This window comes from Cornus florida, unplaced genomic scaffold, assembly GCF_030987335.1.
Source record: "Cornus florida cultivar Cherokee Brave unplaced genomic scaffold, ASM3098733v1 CherokeeBrave_3.0.0_Hap2_Chr01, whole genome shotgun sequence".
In the NCBI taxonomy this organism is placed as follows: Eukaryota; Viridiplantae; Streptophyta; class Magnoliopsida; order Cornales; family Cornaceae; genus Cornus; species Cornus florida.
Window position 1 is genome coordinate 10,943,083 of NW_026775571.1, and position 20,364 is coordinate 10,963,446.

The window sequence follows — 20,364 nt, forward strand, 5'->3', positions numbered from 1 at the left end:
ATGTAAATGCGCAAACGCGTCCCCCAAACTTGGATATGAAGACCTATCAAAACACAACTAAAATATACATGTAAAAGCATAGGTCTCTTAAGAAAAACGGGAACAGAAAAAATAATACGAACATGAATGTTATTGAAAGATAGAAATCTATACAAAAACATAAATTGGCACACATTAGCCATAAGTTTAAAATGGATAGCAAAAGAATGCCAAAAGTGTGCCATTTTACTCTTCTTCTTTTTTTTCACTTTTTTTTTTTTTTTTTATATATGAAAACATGCATGAGGGTTGGATGTGTGGGGGGTTGTGGGGGGTGTTGTAGTTTGGTTAGAGTGGTGAGGTGAGGAGGGCCGAGGGAAGGGTTGGGTTGAGTTGGGGTAGTGAAGTGAGGGATGCCGATTGGTTGGGATGGTTGTGAGGTGGTTGTTGGGATGGTTGTGAGGTGGAGAGATGGGTTGTGTGTGGTGATGCGTTGGTGTTGGAGAGTGGTGAGGATAGAGGGATGGTGGGTGTTTGGGGTTTGCTAAGAGGTGATGGTTTAGAGTTGATTGGGTTGGGAAGGTGGGTTGTGGAAGTGGGTTGTTGTCCATTTGAGAGGGGTGAAGGTTGGGATGGTTGGAGAGATGCCGAGAGGTGAAGAGGGTGGTGAGGTTGATGGTGGTGGAAGTTGAAGCCGAGAGGACTTGTGTTGGGGAAGTTGATGGTTAGGGAGTGTTCGAGCACTCGGCATGCAGGTTTGTGGGTTGATGTGGGTTGGTTGGAGTTAGTTAAGTGGGGTTGATGGTGGAGTGAGGATAGTTGATGGAGGAGTTGCTGAGAGTTGGTTGGGTTGGGGTGAGGATGGTTGAGGTTTTGGAGGAGGGTGGTGTGAGGGAAGATGAATGGTGTTGAGGATGAGCATTGCCGAGAGTGGTGGTGTGGTTAGGGAGTGAAGGTGCCGAGAGTGGAAAGATGGGTTGGTGGGCATGGTTTGCAAGCTGGGGTTGAGAGAGAGAGAGGAAGGAAGGTTGGTGCATGCATGCATGCATGGAGGTGTTGTGGAGGTGAGGTGTGATGAGGGTCTTTGAGGGCTCGGGATGTCGAGAGATGGGATATGTGTGGAGAGGTGGAGAGAAGGTGAGTTGGTTTGGTTTGAGTTGCCGAAAGGGTGATGTTTGGTGCATGGTGTGTGAGGTTTGCTTAGGTGAGGGGTTGCCCAGAGGAGAGGTTTGCATGGGTTGGGAGATGTGTGTGATGGTAGGTGGTTGCATGGTTAGATGCCGAGAGGAATGGGGTGTGAGGTTGGTTAGTGTGATGCTGTGCATGGCTGTGGAGGTTGAAGGGTGTGGGTGGAAGGAAGGTGGTTGATGGGGTGATGGGGGTGATTTATGAGAGATAAGGGAAGGTTGGTGTATAAGGGGCATGGTGTTGAGGTTGGTTTGGGATTTCGAGCACTCGAAATGTGGCTTCGAGTGCTCCAAAAACAAGCAGAAGTCTCAGAATTGTGTTGTGGAAGTTTCGAGCATGCTGAAATTTTTGGTTGGAGGCTTGAGCACTCGAAATGGGAATTCGAGTGCTCGAGATGAGGACAGTAGCTTGGGATGAGGTTAAGAGGGGGTTCGAGCACTCGGAATGGGTTTGAGAGAGCTCGAAAATTGCAGCCAAATTAAAGTGAAGCTTGAAAACTAAAGCACTCGGCATGGAGCTTGAATGTTGTTGCATGGCCATGCATGAGCTTGCATGGATGGTTCAAGGAATGAGATCATTAATACATGGAAGCATAAAGAATTTGACCAGTGGGCTCGGATAGGAAGGAATGCATACATCAGAGAAATGCATGCAACCATGCATGAAATATAGAAATGCATGAAATGCATGCAAGCAAGGAACTTTGCGGATCATGATAAAATTTTTAAGGAGCATGAAATTCCTATGCATGCAATGTTGATGGATTCAAGCCAATGTATGGGAAAAATTTAAACGTTGCAACATCCTCTCATTCAAATGGATGGAAAATTTGAAAAGAACTCTCTCTTTTTTTTTCTTTTTTTTTCTTTTTTTTTTTAACTTTTCAAACTTTGCAATTTCTAATGCATGGAAAAATTGCCAACTTTCAGAACATCACACAAAGCATGGGTGGATGTAAGAAAATTTTCAAACCTTTGCAACATCACACAATGCATGAATGAAATTTCTGAAGAAAATTTTAAACTTGCAAATTCATTCCATTCCAATGCATGGGAAATTTTGAAAGTTTTGTTTTGAAACCTTGCAATTTTTCAACTTTTTAATCATCTCAAATGCATGAAGAATTTTGAGAAAATTTTCAAACTTTTCATTAAAAATGAGAAAATATGCACATGAGTCGCATTTGAAAAATCTAATGAAATTGCTAGAAAGCGATGGAGACTTCCGGGAATGAAAATTAGAGTTGAGAAGGTCTAAGAAAAATCAAATTTTTGGCTTTTCTAAACCGTTTCCCAGAAAATTTTGCAAGGCACGAGCAATTTCAAAGAGAAGGAAGCTTGGAAATTGAAAGAATTGCTTCCCTTGAGTTGCTAAATTTAATGTCGATAGCTAGACGAAGTTAGAGCAGGCACTAATCCTCAAAAATCTCGATAGCTAGACACACCGAGATCAAGTTAGTCCTCCTTACCCTATACCATGTCTCTCTAGAGATTCAAGCTTCCCTAAGTAAGAAAGTTCTTTTGGAAACGGAAGGAAAAGAGCTTGAAGACAAAAGTTGGAAAGAGGTAATGGAAAGACCTCAATCCACTCTTCATCCTCAATGAAGAACTTTGGACTATGGGGCTGATTTGGATTATAGGAAGATGGAGTAGGTGAAAGTGCACCTAGCAAAGGCTTTTGAAGGGTCATATTGAGTACGGGAATGCTCGACAACTTATCCTTCAAAATTTCAACATCCTCCTCACACTTGTCCGGCGGTTCGGGCTCAACAACTTGAGACAACTCAAGTGAGGGAATGGGATGAGATGCAAGCTCCCAAGAAAGAGATACATTTGATGTTGACCAAGGAAGAGAATGAATAGGTGGATGAATATTAAGCACAGAATTCACCTCCGAAATGGAATTGTCAACATTAAAATCCTCACAATTGAAATGAGCCAAACAAGCTTTTAGAGGATCCTCCATTGAAGGAGGTGCATCAAGCAAAGGATTATTTAGGGGTTGTTCTGGAGTTTTAAATGATGCAATCTCATCATCTTTTTCCTCATTTTTAACCACAAATTCTTCCATTTTATGAGTGGCAATAATTTGATTTTCAACCACCATTTCATCATTTTCATATGTGATGACCACTTGATCATTCTCATGATGAAAGTTACTAGGAGTAATCTCATCATTCATAGAATTTTCTTTTGGATTGGCCACAAGTTCAATGGAAAATTCTTCTTCATTTCCATGATTTAGAACATCAACCATTTGTTGAATTTGGGCTATTTGGTCATCTAACTCTACTCTAGATTGGGAATGAGAATGAGTAGTGGATTGCATGCCAACAATGTCATCCAACATTTGCTTATTGGACTCTATCATTTGCATGTGGAAAGACTCCATCATTTGTTCATTGGCAGCAATAAATTCATCCAATGAAGACGGTGGACAAGGAGAAGAGGGCGGGAAAGAATGATCATTGGGTTGAAAAGGTTGCATATGAGATTGTGGGGTTGAATTTCCTATGTCATGCCACAAGAAGTTTTGTTGGTTTCCCCAACCCGAGTTATAACCATTGAAGTATGGATCACTACCCAGTTCAAAGAAATTTTCATTTGGTTGCTCTAGATAAAAATCCGAGAATTTTCTCGTTGGAAGACAATCTCTTGTATGATGTGTATTACTAGAGCAAAAGGCACAAAACGCATGTGGTGTGTAGAATTGAGTTGGGAGATAATTATTCTCCATCTAGGAGTTAAACATCAACAACACACAACATAATCAACACAACAATTCTTTATCATCAACTCCACATACAATGATATTCCCTTTCTCCTCAATTATCAAGACAAAAATTAAAAAGGCCACGACAAGGACCAATGCTTGGAATTGAAAATACACAATTGAAATAGCCTCGACAAGGGCTTGCAATTTAACTACTTCTAAGCTTAACACATGCACAATATCCACAATTCGAAACTAGAAGGTCAAAAGACTTACCTGGGGTCCTCTAGACTTACAATTAGCTAGCATTCCCCACGGCGAGCTTCAAGTTCCTAGAATCTCACTTACAACACAAAAATGGTTAAACCACACAAGAAATATTCACAAAACACAGTATTCACAATCAAACTAAATTTACACCTAGAACTTTGGTTGCTAAACCGTTTGCAGTCCCCGGCAACGGCGCCAAAAATTGATCGACGGTCGAAATCAATTATAAATCAACCCTCTTCGCAATAGCACAATTCATTGTAAAATAGGGCTATTGGACGGGTAAGTCGAACCACTGGGACTGTGCTAGTCTTAAGGCAACCTAAGTATTTAAAGTCATTTTAGAGTGATGAGGGGTTTATAAAGGGTTTGTGTGTTTGTCACTAAACTAAGAAATTAAAATGCATAAAATAATAAAATTGTAAGAAATTTAGAAAGAGAGATCTAGGTAGAGAAGACTAAGGAGATGAATTCACACTACACCCTAAGTACATGCTAGATTAAGTCTAAATTGGGGATGGACAATATATGCAATTGTCAAGAAATATATGATAACACTTAGTTACCATATATTTGTTAAGAGATTCATTAAATTGGCACAAGAATGATCCTTCAAAAGCTAACACATTGAACTACCTAAACTAGGATGTAGAGTCAAATATATTATCTTAAACTAAAGACCATCAAGCATTCAAGCAAATGACAAAGCACATGAAGTAGGAAACTAGCATAACCCATCAAAGGAAGTTCCTAAGCAATGGACTATCCATTTTTCTATCAACATGCCTTGAAAACATTTCATAGTTTTCTCCCCATTGTCACCATGAGAATACAAGCAATAAGATTAATGTAAGAATCATCAAGTCAAGCTAAATAACTTACATCAATCATTTAAACATAATAGAGTTCATTACAAGAAGTAATATGCTCTAAACTATGAAAAGACCAAAATCTATACATTAAAATCCCCAAAATAGAACTTAATCTAGAACATGAACAACAAGGGGAGGCTTCATCACCTCCCTAGATAGAGTTTAGTTACCCATTGATGCACTAGAGGAAGGAGGAAGCTTGAAGAAAGACTCCATTTTCGTGCTCCTTCCTTTGCTTCAAGAACACACCTTTCTTGCTCTCTTCTCTCTCCTCTATCTTGCTAGAAATCAAGCTTCATGATATGTGTGGCCTCCCCCTCTTATCTTCTAGAGATAAGCCTCTAAAAACCCCCACCAACCAACATCTCCAACCAACCATTAAAGAGGGAAATTAGAATTGAGGAACCCAAGATGCAAGTGGCTAAAAATGGGCCATTTCCGGATGCAATTCTGCCCTAATTTCGAGCATTCGAAATAAGGGCTCGAGCACTCAAAATTGGAGCAGAATGCTCCATTCTTGCCTTGCTCCGCCTGGACCTACTTTGGTGAAACGGCCATAACTTTGCGCTCCGAACTCTGAATGATGAACCGTTTGAAGATTTGGAGAGCTAATTCAGAGATTTAAATACTTCATGTTTTGGTGTAGACTCAATTCTCAAGGATGGTTGGTCGAAAATGAAGATCAAGGCAGAATTTCATTGCTGCCAGGCAGTTCTGCGCACCTCTGGTAACAAGGCCATAACTCTCTGCTCCGAGCTCCGAATGACAAACCGTTTGAAGATTTAGAAAGCTAATTCAGAGCTCTAAATCTTTCATGTTATGATGGAAGTCCAGTTCTTGAGTTTGTTAGGTCGAAAATGGTGACAAAAGTCAGGTTTCACTGCTGCCAAGCTTCAGCATTGTGCCTTTGCATTCAAAATTTCAACAAAACATCATTCTTGCTTCTTTTAAGCCAATGAACCTGAAAATAAACAAAAATGCACAAATGAAGATAATCTACATAATAAAATCAAATAATGGACTTAACTAATGCAATTTAGGGCACTTGAATATGCAATATTCGGCGCTTATCACACACATATGTCTCTTCTGAGACTCAAACCCCGGACCTTCCTTTGAGAAGTAAGAGACTGATACCGCTGGGGTACTGGCCCGTTGGTGAGTTTGAACTACTTACAAACGGAATTTAGATTTATTGTTGCCTCATCATCTAAAATAGGAGAAGAACAATCAAAAGGTCAAAACAATTATGTTATATCAATACTTGACATCATTTTACTGCTGAAATCAAAATTTTCCAATTGGGTGAATTTAGTTTTTAAAAAAATTCCTTTCGCGAATCATAATATTTCAACTTATATTTTTTTTTTGTTAAATGCATCATCATACTTTTAATTAAAGAAAAGTATAAAAAATTTGAAAAAGTAAAATTTATAGTTATGAGTGAAACTATTATAAATTCAAATCTTATAAGTTTACTCATATTATATATTATAGGGCGAATTGCAAAAAAAAACCCCTCAACTTTCACCCGTTTGCAAAAAATTTCCCTTATGAATATTTTTAGCAAAAAATCCCCCTCAACTATCCTGAAGGGGTGACTTTAACTGACGTCCGTTTAGTAAACATACACTATTACCAAATTACCCATGCTTTCTTAAATTTTTTTGGTGACTGCCTAAAACGAATTTTATTTCCATTTGTTTACGTTTGGACTAAATCTTTACAAAAGTTATACAATCAACTAAAATTGGCATTGAATATGTTCGTTTACACTAAGTGAATCATTCACCGACTCTCAGTATCATTCGTCTTTCTCATGCAATTCACTCACTCGCATTAATAGCAATACGAAGATCATGCAGGTTTGGACTGAAATTCGAAGATTTACAGTTTGGGGTTTTAAACCCTAAATTTTGAGGTGAAATTTTTTTTTTTTTTTGGTGGTTGTGGTTGTCCCTTTTGAGAAGAAGACAACATAATCATTACTTTTAGTGGGATTACTATAATTATTTAACTTTTATTGGAGCTCGTATAAAATACCTTTCTATACATAAACATATAATATGATTTTATACTAATTTAAGATGATATTAGGGAAGAATTATCACATGGATATGATATGATAAAAAATAAAATGAACTTGACTTATAATATGGTTTCATACTGATAGGATAAAAGTAATTAAAATAAATTTGATTTAATTTTCACACACGTATATAGCATTATAGTATATATGATTCAATTATAATATTAAAACACTCTTTATATTCAACAGGCCCACCTACATAAAAGTATATGATTCAATTATAATATTGAAACACTATTGTATGAATAAAATAGTATGAAGAATTTGTTGACGTGGCGAGAGAGTAAATAATAATAATAATAAGTCTTTTACTGTTAAGGGGCTATTTCATCCAAAAAAATGGCTCACTAAATAATTTAAACGAACATCAGTTAAAGTTAACCCCTCAAGATAGTTAAGGGGGGTTTTTTGCTAAAAATATTCATAAGGGGTATTTTTTACAAACGGGTGAAAGTCGAAGGGGTTTTTTTTGTCTTTCGCCCTATATTATATATACCATTATTATAAGGAGGCGATATTTCCACTCCATTTTATTGCAATTGCATTTCAATTTTAAAAGAAATGACATTTCTAATTTTGACTTTATAAATAAATTATTATTTGTTCCCAAATACCACATCTACCCTTTAAAATTTGAAACAATTTTTTTCGTATCTCAATTCCACTGTTTCTTGTTTGTCAAACAAATAATCTTCTGCCTTTCAATTCCTCTATTTCCAGTTCTCATTGCCATTTATATCCCTTTGAGCTCTGAAATTGGTAAAAAGTTCCTAATTAATTTTAACCAATTATATGAAAATAATAAGAAAAAATAAAAAATAAAAAAAATAAAAAATAAAAAAAACCTGCCGACAAAAGTCACGCCCCCAGTGAGTGTGATCCACTCAAATGCACCATGAGCCCCTTTTGGACAATTAGAAGCCACATCCAGAAAAACTTTTTTCATCAATTTCTTTGCTCACGTCTGTCTGTTGTGCTACTCCATTGCGGACACAATAGAGCTGGCATTGAGTTTGTTACTTCATATTGTTGAATGGGAGTTTTAGACACAACATATACATTTTTTTTTTCACAACGACAACATATTCAAGAAGCGTGGAAAATTAAAATTTGTATTTTGCTGCCGTTTAAGCCTTGTAACAAATTTTTTTTTTTTTTTTTTTTTTGATGCATGTTGTTTCAGTTGAATAAATTAATTTTTTTGTCAGAAAAAAAAAAAAAAAGAGAGAAAATACTAAAAAAAGTAAAGACAGTAAAAAAGGTTAAAAATTAGTAGTGAAAAGGGTAATTATGGTATCATAAAATAAAAAATGATGGATTAATGATCTTAAAGACCTTTTTGTTATTTTCTTTAAAAGAAAAAGAAAAATAACGTGCAATTGTGAAAAAGTGGAGTGCGAATATCACCTCCTTCATTATATTATTTATAGTATATTTTTTTTATTTTATATAATCTGCACACATATTATAATGACTCACTCAACCACATGGTATGATATTGTCCGCTTTGAACCTGAGTCAGCACGGTTTTGTTCTTAGGTTTTACCCCAAAAGGCCTCATACCAATTGGAGTGACACATCTACATATACGTACTTCACCTTTCCCTTTCCCTTTCCCTTTCCCTTTCTCTTTTCCATGCGATGTGAGATTATGTATTTGTAACTCGCCAGTGTAGTAATCTGCCAGTGTCTTACACCCGCCCACAGGGTCATCACACATATAATATATGAGATGGACATTTTATCAAACAATTAGATTGAAAAAAAATTAATTTTAATTACAAAAAGTATTAAAAAATGGAAAAAAGAGATATTACAGAATTTAACTATGCCAAACATATGCCAAAGAAATAGCATGCAGTTTCACTCACAACTATGCATTTTACTTTTATTTTTATTTTTTTTTTTAAATATTTTTCTTTATTTAAAAGTATGGTAATACATATAACGAAAATATAAGTTCAAATATTATTATTCAAGAAAGAAAAAAAGAAAAAAAAAAAATCTATTAACTAAATTCACATAATTGGGCAAATTGCATAAAACCACCTTTGATTTGGTAGGTGGGGGTATTTTTGGCAAAAATTCAAAAAGCAAACACCCTCGGTTGGTTAGTTGAAGGGAATTTTTTGATACCAAAAATAATAATAATAAAAAGAGATTTATTGCAAAACGGTGAAAACCGAAGAGGTTAAATGCAATTTATCCTATATAATATGTCCAATTATTACATATACATTTATAATATATATATAATAATAATAATTGAACATATATGGTGTTGCTTGGCACAGGATGTTAGTATTTAATAACAATCAATAAATATAATGAAAACGACAATATATACATAAAGTAAGTTGAAAAGAAGTATATGGATAATGAGAGGCATGTTAGGGACTATCCTAATTAAATTCTGCTTTTAATACACATATTAATAATCTAATATAACTTCAAAATACAATTTATATTTATTGATGGTCTTTTTCAGATGCGTTCAAATAAAAACAAGTGTGTGACTTTTGACATTGCCCAATCTCAATGTATAAAGTACTCTCATACATGGAGAGAGATATTATAACAACGCACATCTCACCAATTGAGCAGAATAAGGGTCCCTTTTATAGACTTCCAAGATGTAATGATTTTTGTGTCATCAATGCATAATTTAAATAAAATAATAATGATAATGTAACGTTTTCAATTTTCAGCATTTCTTATTTTTTTTTTTTTCAAAAATTTTTGTTGCCGTAAGGGCATTTTCGTCTTTTCACATTTGGCGCACGGGATTGTGGTTGGATCCATTTGCATTTGTGCATTTTAATTTATGTGAGTTGAGTGGTATTTGTAAGTGGTGCATTTTTATCTGTGTGATGTAGAAATTGGTGTAAAAGAAAAAGAGGAAATTCTTTGAAGCTTGATTTCTCATTTTTCTTCCCTCATTTTTCTTCCATTTTTCTTTTCTTTTTAGAAGAAACCTTTGAAGCTTGATTTCTCCTCCAATTCTTGGTGGATTTAAGTGTCGTTTGAGGCAAAACGAAACTCACAGCGAACTCTACGTGTTCATACTAACAATTTTAGATTTGGAGCTTCCTAGCATTTTCGAAATTCTTTGCCCATTTTAAAGGATTTGCTCAAAATCAAGGTAGAGGCTCTTAATCCACAATTTTCTTGCTCCTATGTGAATTACATCTTCTAAATTGTTGCAAGACATGCTTATTTGTGCTAGTTGTAGTTTAAAAGTAGTTATAACATGTGTATGTGGGTATGTGAGAGCTTGTAATTAATGTTTTATGTGGAAAATTTGCCTATGTGATGATTTATATATGTTCATTATGCTAGATGTATTGTTGTATAAGAGCATGTTGAAATTTTTTGAGAAATTCTTATAAAATTATGCCTTGCTTACTTGAATTGAGTTGGTTGTGTAATGATGAGTATATTGGCATGACGTAAATGCATTTATGCATTTACATTGGGCAAGAAATGGGAAGAATTGATTTTGAAATGAAAAGGGGGAGTTTTGGGAAAGTATATTGATGAAAGTGTTTTGATAAAACCCGGTCGCTGCGGAGTCATCAACAGGCCGGTAGGTTAATGTAACCTAAAGGGAATTAGGGAGATTGCCCTAGCATGGTTGAGCTATCTGGGCCCTATAATGATGCTACGGAGTCACCAAAGGTCAGGGACAGTAGCCAATCCTTCGCTGCGGAGTCACCAAAGGGGGTTACATTAACAATTTGGAAAGTGATAGATGAACGGTTTTGAAAATGGGGAGTGACATTGACATGCATTACATTCCATTGCATTATATTGTTAATGTTGAGCTCGGATATAATGTTGTATTTTCCCGACTTTGTATGACCCCGATTCTTACCGCTCTATTCTTTGCTTAGATTCACGGGAACACAAGAGATGTGTCCTAAGTGTCACCTACTGAGCATATTGCTCACCCCATCATATTCTACATTTTTCAGGTCTTGGAAAAGAAGTAGCCGACGGTAATCCAACTTAGCCTTAGCTTGGAGTAGAGAAATGCCCTTTTTTCATATCTTTTGTAAATGAACCTAATTTTGTAAAATACTAACTCAAGGTGTATTATTTTGTAATGTGTGATGTATAGAGGTTCATTGTGTATATGGTTATTTAAGATAATGTAATTAAGTTTTACTCTCTCAAAATCAGTTTGTATATTTTAAGTAACGTGTGGTAAATTACGTTAACAACGTGGTTGTTATTATTGCAATTTAGTGTTGAAATGTATTTAAAATTGCACGTAAGTGTAGTGGCGTGGGTGGTTGAATTACTAATGGTTATTTGGGTTATCACTGGACAGTGGGAAAAGAAGTGAGAGTTTCCCAGAACCGGTCAACGTGTGGCTTCCCATACGTCGACCGGTATCTTCACAGTGTGAGTCATTGTGGCTCACATTGCAAACCAGTCGACGTATGGCTTCCCATACGTCGACCGGTATCATGTCCCAAACCAGTCGACGTACGGCTTCCCATACGTCGACCGGTATCCATTGTAACACACGTTCCAAACCAGTCGACGTATGGTTCCCATACGTCGACCGGTATCTCGGCAGTGGGTTTTCCCACTGTTCATAGCCCTAACTAGTCGACGTATAATGTATATACGTCGACCGGTTTCTGTCTCATATGTAAAAGCTATTTTAAATTCTTAAATTACACTTTGGCACGGTTACACGTAATTATTTTATGACCCACTAAAATGCAATAATTATATTTTCACCACCGAAAGGACTATATTGCCCCGAACCTCACTTTATTTATTATGTGATTCACGTAAATGACTATTATGTCCTTTGAGTCTTAATTTATTGGAATATGGCAAATTACTATCTTGCCCTTTTCGGGCCTTGATATGTAAATTTAACGTGAAATGACCGTATTACCCTCGGACGTTTTTGAGTCAGGTAAGGACCCGTTTAATGATCCGGATCCAAGAGGAGCTGGGTCGTTACAGAATGGTATCTGAGCAATGGTTCAAAAACCTTAGGACGACGGGTAGAGGCCTATGTAGGATTGCGTGGGAGGTTGTTTGCATTACGTATGAGATTAATTGTTACGTGTTTTGATATTTGAAGACGCATGCTTATTTGTTTAATTACTTATATGATCACATGTTTACGCGTTTAAAATAATGTATGCTATTTCCATGATGATGATTGAAAACATGTTGATTTTGATGTGATGAGATGTATGAGAAGTATGTTAATGGCAAGCTGCGAGTACGGATTGTAGAAGTGTGTGGTATGCGAAATGATGATGAGAATAGAAGAGATAATTAATTTCGTATAATAATTTAGTGAACTCGTTATTTAAACTAATGTGTTAGGACACGGTCGTGTCAAGGGTTATGTTCTAGTTGTTTTATATATATATATAAGTAAGCCTTGTATGTATGTGTACCTTTATGCACGTATGCGGTCAAGTATAGAATAGTTGTGTGTTTTGACATGAGAAGGTGAGGAGCTTGGTTGCTCCAGGGTTGTTTGGGTGTTGGTTCTCGTCGAACTAGTGGCGTGGGTTTCTAACTCGTGGATTGAGCTATTTTGTGTGCAATCATTTTGATCTTCTTGTCGCATTTGGTGAAGCGCTTAGAGCACGACGGTAGAACAGGTTCATATTTCATGGCTAGGTGTTCTTATTGTGTGAGAGTGTTCATAGCTTTGAATCAAGGTTGCATGATTGTATTGCATTGATCCGTTTTCTTTCCACTTTTAGAGTCATGCCTCCGAAGAGACGTAAAGAAGCAGATAATGATGGGGAGCAGGACGAGCTCTTTAAAGGGAATCTTTTGGTTAAGAATTTGGTTGAGGCTATGACAAACTTCGTACATGCAATAGCCATAGAAACTCAGAGGTCGATGGCACAGTCAAAGAGAACAAGGGTTAGGGACGGATTAGGAGACAAGGATTTGTGGAATCAGATTATGGAAGTGGAGATGTTGTCCAAGAGTCACGTACGAAAGGTGTTAAAGGGTGATTATTCTTATTCCCCCGTTGTTTTTACGTCAACGCTGGAGACATCCCCTAAGATCGAGAAGGCTTGTTATAAATGCAAGCAAACAGATCATTTGAGAGCAGAGTACCCTTGGGATCGGCCTAGTTCTGGAGTTTGTTTTAAATGTGGTCAGCCTAATCATAGGAAGAAGGATTGTCCCAAAAGAGGTGGAATTCCAGTTGGTGAGGTAGATTCCGGGCAAGGACCGACTCGACCTTCAGTATCACAGACTGGTGTTCAGCTTGGAGCGTCACCGGAATGGGAGACTCAGGGTCGTATAACCAGTCCGGTTGTTTCTCCTATGGAGTCACCAGAGAGACCTCCTGTAGTCAAAGGTATGTAAGTGCAATTATTTGTAGTATTCCATAAGTGTTTTCTTTTGGTAAGTGTTTGGTCTAACGAGTAATGGAGATGGTGATGGTAATGGCAAAGATGTTGAACCTAGGACACGAAGTTTTCTTGCTTAGGCACATCGATCACCTTAGAAGGAATGGATTAAGTAGTTGGTTAAGCATTTGTGAATGATTCTGTCGTTGATGATTCTAAGGAGACAAATGGGTGTTGAGTATTCTAGATCTTATGCACATTTTGTTTGAGGATTTGTCAGCATGACATTGCCGTTTGGAGATTCTTTTCTAGTGATATACAGTGATCATTATGGGGAGTATCGAGAGTAATGTTTGTTCTCGTGTTGCGATGATTTTGACTTAAAGATGTTTGAGGAAAAGTCATTTAGTTGTGGTTTGATGGTCCGGTGGGACGATAGGTTTGGATTATTGTTTGGAAAGAATAGTAGTTGAGGTGTTATGACGTGATGTTTGGTATTGATGAGAGTAATAGTTTGAGGTATGATCCGAATGTAGGTTGAAAATTTTGAATGTTGTTGTGTGCTGACGGATATGTGATGGGATTGTGCATCAATCGAGGTAACGGTGGACAGCTTAGTCTTTAAGACCAGATCGGTAGGTGTTGCCATGTAGGCATCTTTTCTTTGAAGAGTCAGTGGGTCATTGTGATTGAGGTCATAGGTCTTGCGCGCACAGCGATTAAGGCAGTGTCTACTTCAAAGGGTAGAGGTGGAACACGTGATTAGGTGTCATTGTATTTCATAGAGTTTTTCACTGGGGGATTGTTGTCGCAATGATGGTTCCTAGTGTTGGTATGTTGAGGGCGTTGGTGCTTTTATCTGATTAGTTCTGGCTAGCATAGCGTTACGGAGAAGTGTGTGCAAGGTTTTGTGTTGATTGTGTAAGACGATCCGGTAATGGGAGAGGTCGCTTAAATTAGTGTTTGTAGTCCCGTATGCGTTCCAAGTTGGTTCTTCTCCTTGGGTATAAGGACTTCCTTTTATCTCAGGTGAGATTGGATGTCCATGGTTGGACAAGCGATGAGCAGTGTGTGATAGGGTGTCGGATGTATTCAGGTATGAGTCATCAGTCTCTTATGAGCGCGCGGTTCATTACCTCTCTTCGTTTATTATGGTCCTGATAAAGACATTAGTTGTTGTGAGTCTTGTTCTCTAATTAGGAGTTGTGCGCGTTCGTGGGTGGACGGACCTGTGTGTGGTTTGTTATATTGTTTGGGTTCAATGGTAGGAACTTTGATTGAAAAGGTTGACTCACTCCCATGAAGGGAGGTAGAGTCTCTGGTTTATGTAGTGCTCGTTCTGAGTGTGGTTTTGATTGGTGGAACGTGAGGCACGGGTTGCCGAATAGGGATTTTGTTTCGGTGTCTGATTCTAGTGGTGACGGCTAGGGATTATGTCGTAAACGATAGATTGGGGATGATTGGGTGATCTGATGTGAGTAATGTACTTGGATGAGGTTATAGGTGTTCGATTTGAGCAGTACTTTGAGCATAAGTATCGATGTTACCTTAGAATTATGTGACTAAGGAAGTGAATGTAGGATTCCATTGAAGAATAATGAGATGATTAACTTTGGTTTTGAGGTTTTAGACATGAGACGGTTGTAGGGTGCGTTTTAATGAAGTAAGACTTGAATCGAGTAATGATGAGTCGTTTACTTGATATTGGTGTTATGAGGAAATTAGAAATCTTTAGTGTTGATCGATGATTGTAACGTTTGGTGTTGTGTTACTTTTAACTTGTTATGGTTGTGTGACCGAGAATGATTATCGTATTGTTTTTAGCATATTGTTTTGTGACTATGTGATTATTGAGGTTATGTAGAGTGGTGGATCGATTAGGGAATGGATCTTGTAGTGGTTTTGTGGACTGTGTAGGGTTGTATTTGAGGTTTAGACCTGAGGACAGGAACGATGTCTGTGTCGAGATCAGATTGAGGATGAGAATGGCCTGGCCAACCATTTCTCTAGAGTCAATTCCTCTTTGACACGATGTCGGGTCAAGGTCAATGATTGTTCCGACTTGTTAATGATAGTGGGAGTATGGTACTGTGCGTTGTGTTGGTATGACAATGTGAACTTACATGATTTATCTTGGGTGACAAAAGGTGTTAGGTGGTATTGGGTGTTTGATGACGGGTTGGTGATACAATCATTGATTATTAAGAATCACGTTTTGGGGATTTGAGTTCAGAATACAAGATAGTACAATTTATCATTTTGGTGATCCATACTTGTGTGATTGTTGGGAAAATCACCGTTTAATCTTCTTGAGGTTGATCCGTATGATAATTACCGGTTGGCGTGATTGGTGGTCGTTGTATGACCATGTAGTCGTATAGTTGTATATTGGATGGCAAGTGTTGATATGATTGAGAGGTGTGAGTCTGAGTTTGAGTCTGATTGTGTGGTGGATAGGGCTCCTTGTCTAGGACTTGTGTGTCCTTTAAAAAGGGGTGAATTAAGAAAGAATGTTGTTATGTTCAGGGGTCTTGTGACTATTTTTTTTTTTTTCTTTCAAACTTTGTATAGCGGTATAGAGAGGACCAGTGTTAGTTTTAAGTCAAGTATTGAATTCAGCGGGTTTGGTGAACAGTGTTGTGAGTAATGAGTACCCTCATAGGGGGGTGATCATTGGGTTTTCTAGTGGCAGAGTGTGATTGCATGTTGGCGCTGGTGTCACAGGCAGTTAGGTTGTTGAGTCCTTTGTCTTGGAATTTTGAGAAGTGATTCTGAGGAAGGTGTGTGGTCATGCCTTCTCCTTTAAGGAGGGTAGATTTCGAGGACGAAATCTCTTTAAGGAGGGTAGATTGTAAGGTTTCCAATTTTTAGCATTTCTCATTTTTTTTTTTTTTTCAGAAATTTTTGTCACCGTAAGGGCATTTTCATCTTTTCACATTTGGCGTACGGGATTGTGGTTGGATCCATTTGCATTTGTGCATTTTAATTTATATGGGTTGAGTGGTATTTGTAAGTGGTGCATTTTTATCTGTGTGATGTATAAATTGGTGTAAAAGAAAAAGAGGAAATAAAAAGAATTGGTGGGACCCACCACTAAGGCTTAAATGGTCTAGAGACCATTCTTTTTCCCCTCATTTTGTCTCTCTCCCCACTAGTTTCTTCCCTCTCTCATTTTTCTTCCATTTTTCTTTTCTTTTTAGAAGAAACCTTTGAAGCTTGATTTCTCCTCCATTTCTTGGTGAATTTAAGTGTCGTTTGAGGCAAAACGAAGCTCACAGCGAACTCTACGCATTCATACCAACAATTTTAGATTTGGAGCTTCCTAGCATTTTCGAAATTCTTGGCCCATTATAAAGGATTTGCTCAAAATCAAGGTAGGAGCTCTTAATCTACAATTTTCTTGCTCCTATGTGAATTACATCTTCTAAATTGTTGCAAGACATGCTTATTTGTGCTAGTTGTAGTTTAAAAGTAGTTAGAACATGTGTATGTGGGTATGTGAGAGCTTGTAATTAATGTTTTATGTGGAAAATTTGCCTATGTGATGATTTATATATGTTCGTTATGCTAAATGTATTGTTGTATAAGAGCATATTGAAATTTCTTGAGAAATTCTTGTGAAATTATGCCTTGCTTACTTAAATTGAGTTAGTTGTGTAATGATGAGTATATTGGCATGACATAAATGCATCTATGCATTTACATTGTACAAGAAATGGGTAGAATTGATTTTGAAATGAAAAAGGGGAGTTTTGGGAAAGTATATTGATGAAAGTGTTTTGATAAAACCCGGTCGCTGTGGAGTCACCAACGGGCGGGTAGGTTAATGTAACCTAGAGGGAACTAGGGAGATTGCCCTAGCGTGGTTGAGCTATCTGGTCCCCATAATGACGCTGCGAAGTCACTAAAGGTCAGGGACAGTAGCCAATCCTTCTCTCGGCGCTGCGGAGTCACCAAAGGGGGTTACCTTAACAATTTGGAAAGTGATGGATGAACGGTTTTGAAAATGGGGAGTGACATTGACATGCTTTACATTCCATTGCATTATATTGTTAATGTTGAGCTCGGATATGATGTTGTATTTTCCCGACTTTGTATGACCCCAATTCCTGTCGCTTTATTCTTTGCTTGGATTCACGGGGATACAAGAGACGTGTCTTAAGTATCACCTACTGAGCATATTGCTCACCCCATCATATTCTACATTTTTCAGGTCATGGAAAAGAAGTAGCCGACGGTAATCCAACTTAGCCTTAGCTTGGAGTAGAGAAATGCTCTTTTTCATATCTTTTGTAAATAAACCTAATTTTGTAAAATACTAACTCAAGGTGTATTATTTTGCAATGTGTGATGTATTGAGGTTCATTGTGTAAATGGTTATTTGAGAGAATGTAATTAAGTTTTACTCTCTCAAAATCAATTTGTATATTTTAAGTAACGTGTGGTAAATTACGTTAACAACGTGGTTGTTATTATTGCAATTTAGTGTTGAAATGTATTTAAAATTACACGTAAGCGTAGTGGCGTGGGTGGTTGAATTACTAATGTTGGTGTATTTGGGTTATCATTGGATAGTGGGAAAAGAAGTGAGAGTTTCCCAGAACCGATCCACGTGTGGCTTCCCATACATCGACCGGTATCTTCACAGTGTGAGTCATTGTGGCTCATGTTGCAAACCAGTCGACGTATGGCTTCCTATACATCGACCGATATCATGTCCCAAACTAGTCAACGTATGGCTTCCCATACGTCAACGTATAATGTATATACATCGACCGGTTTCTGTCTCATATGTAATTCCTATTTTAAATTCTTAAATTACACTTTGACACCCCAGTGAGGTTATACGTAATTATTTTATGACCCACTAAAATGCAATAATTATATTTTCACCACCGAAAGGACTATATTGCCCCGAACCTCACTTTATTTATTATGTAATTCACGTAAATGACTATTACGTCCTTTGAGTCTTAATTTATTAGAATATGGCAAATTACCATCTTGCCCTTTTCGGACCTTGATATGTAAATTTAACGTGAAATGACCGTATTACCCTCGAACGTTTTTTAGTCTAGTAAGGACCCGTTTAATGATCCGGATCCAAAAGGAGCTAGGTCGTTACAGATAATAAATAAAATAATAATGGTAATAATTCAATATATTATTAATACACCAACTATTAGACACGTATTAATAATGGTATGCGTATTAATATATATTGAATTATTACTATCATAATTTGTAGTACGATCTCTCTCTTTATATATGCATATGTTTTGTAGAAGGGGTGTTAAATTGTGAAAGTTACATGAAAGTCGGTGTAGCACACACTCACATGTCTCCTCATGAACTTGAACCAATTATCGAATCTGAGAAATTATTAGATAGTCTTGGACTATTAATACTTGGTGGATCAGTTAAATACAAACTCTCGAATTAAGAAAATAGTCTTATAAGAATGTATTAATAAATTACAAAGTTTCATGATCGAGAATTAGTCCACCAAGTGTCAAATAAACCAGAACCATCTAATAATTTCTCAATATTGAATCTTTTACTTTGAAAGGTGTCTCGTTATGAACTTGAACCAATCATCTAATCTTTTTACTTTGAAATGTGAGAAAATATCAGGTGAACTACCCCCTTGATCCACACCGTCAAAGTTGAGTTTGCGAGAAAATAACATTAAATAAATTTTATCAATAGTTGAAAGTACAGTTCATATTTCCTAGTATGGTGATTAATATTTGAGGATTCGACTATGGAAGATTAGGGTTTTTTTTCTTTAATTTGGTAACTCGGCCAAGTGAAGATCTCCCTCAAAAAAGAATAATCTTATTACCAAAAAAAGTGAAAGACTTAACACCAATATTCCCGGAAGAAAATAAAAAAAAAATTCTCAGTATCCAAACTTTCCATAATCAACCTAGTAGCTAGTCTCTATAAATCCTAAACCTTTTTCAATCCTCTCTTCTACATACATTGTCTGTCCTCCTCCATCATCATGAAGAAAACTTTCTATTACAACTTTATTCCAACCAAAGCAGAAGAAGAAGCAGCCAACGAGACACCCTTTCAGGTGACTCGTGTCCTAGTTGAGATATGGGACATATATTCACCACCAAAGTTTGATCCTCGGAACCCATGGCACCTCAGGAAGAGCCTCACACAGTCCGAGATCATGACCGGCAAGCTAGTCGTGCCATTCACCGACGCATTCCAGCACGTTTTCCGGTACTGGAATCTGTGCGTGGCCAACCAAGTGGTGGTGCTGGGGCAGAAGATTCATGTCATTGTGTGGGATGTCACTGAGGAGAACAACCCTAAGAGGCATTGCAACGAAGCCACGTTTTTCGACAAGTTACTGAACCCCAACCCCAATCCCAACGACGACGACTACGTCCTTTCTTGTCCCAACTTGGCCCATGACCGACGTTTGCGTGCTGAAGATGAGATAGGGCTGTACTGGGATCTCAAATCTGGAACTTTTCAATTCAAGTTACTTCGTAGAGCTATTTGATTAGTTTAATGTTTTTTTTTTTTTTTTTTTTTTTTTCTTATAAATAATATTGTCTCTTCAGTTAAGAAGAGTACTACTAGTACTTTTATTTGTTTATTTATTCAGATATTATACAAAAATCACCCATTGATTGGATTTTTGTTGGTACTTAATTTCAGTGATAAGATATGATATCCTAGGTAATTATGAACTGAATTTAATTTTGAATAATGATACTATAAATCAAGTTAGATTTGTCTGACTTTCAAAACTACTCTGTCACATAAATAAACAAGTCAGATTTGTCCAACTTTCGAAACTACTACAGATTTACCGGAATGATATGATTCCCAATAGGGTCAATGAATTGGATGTGAATTTTGATCTTCCTAGGTTGAA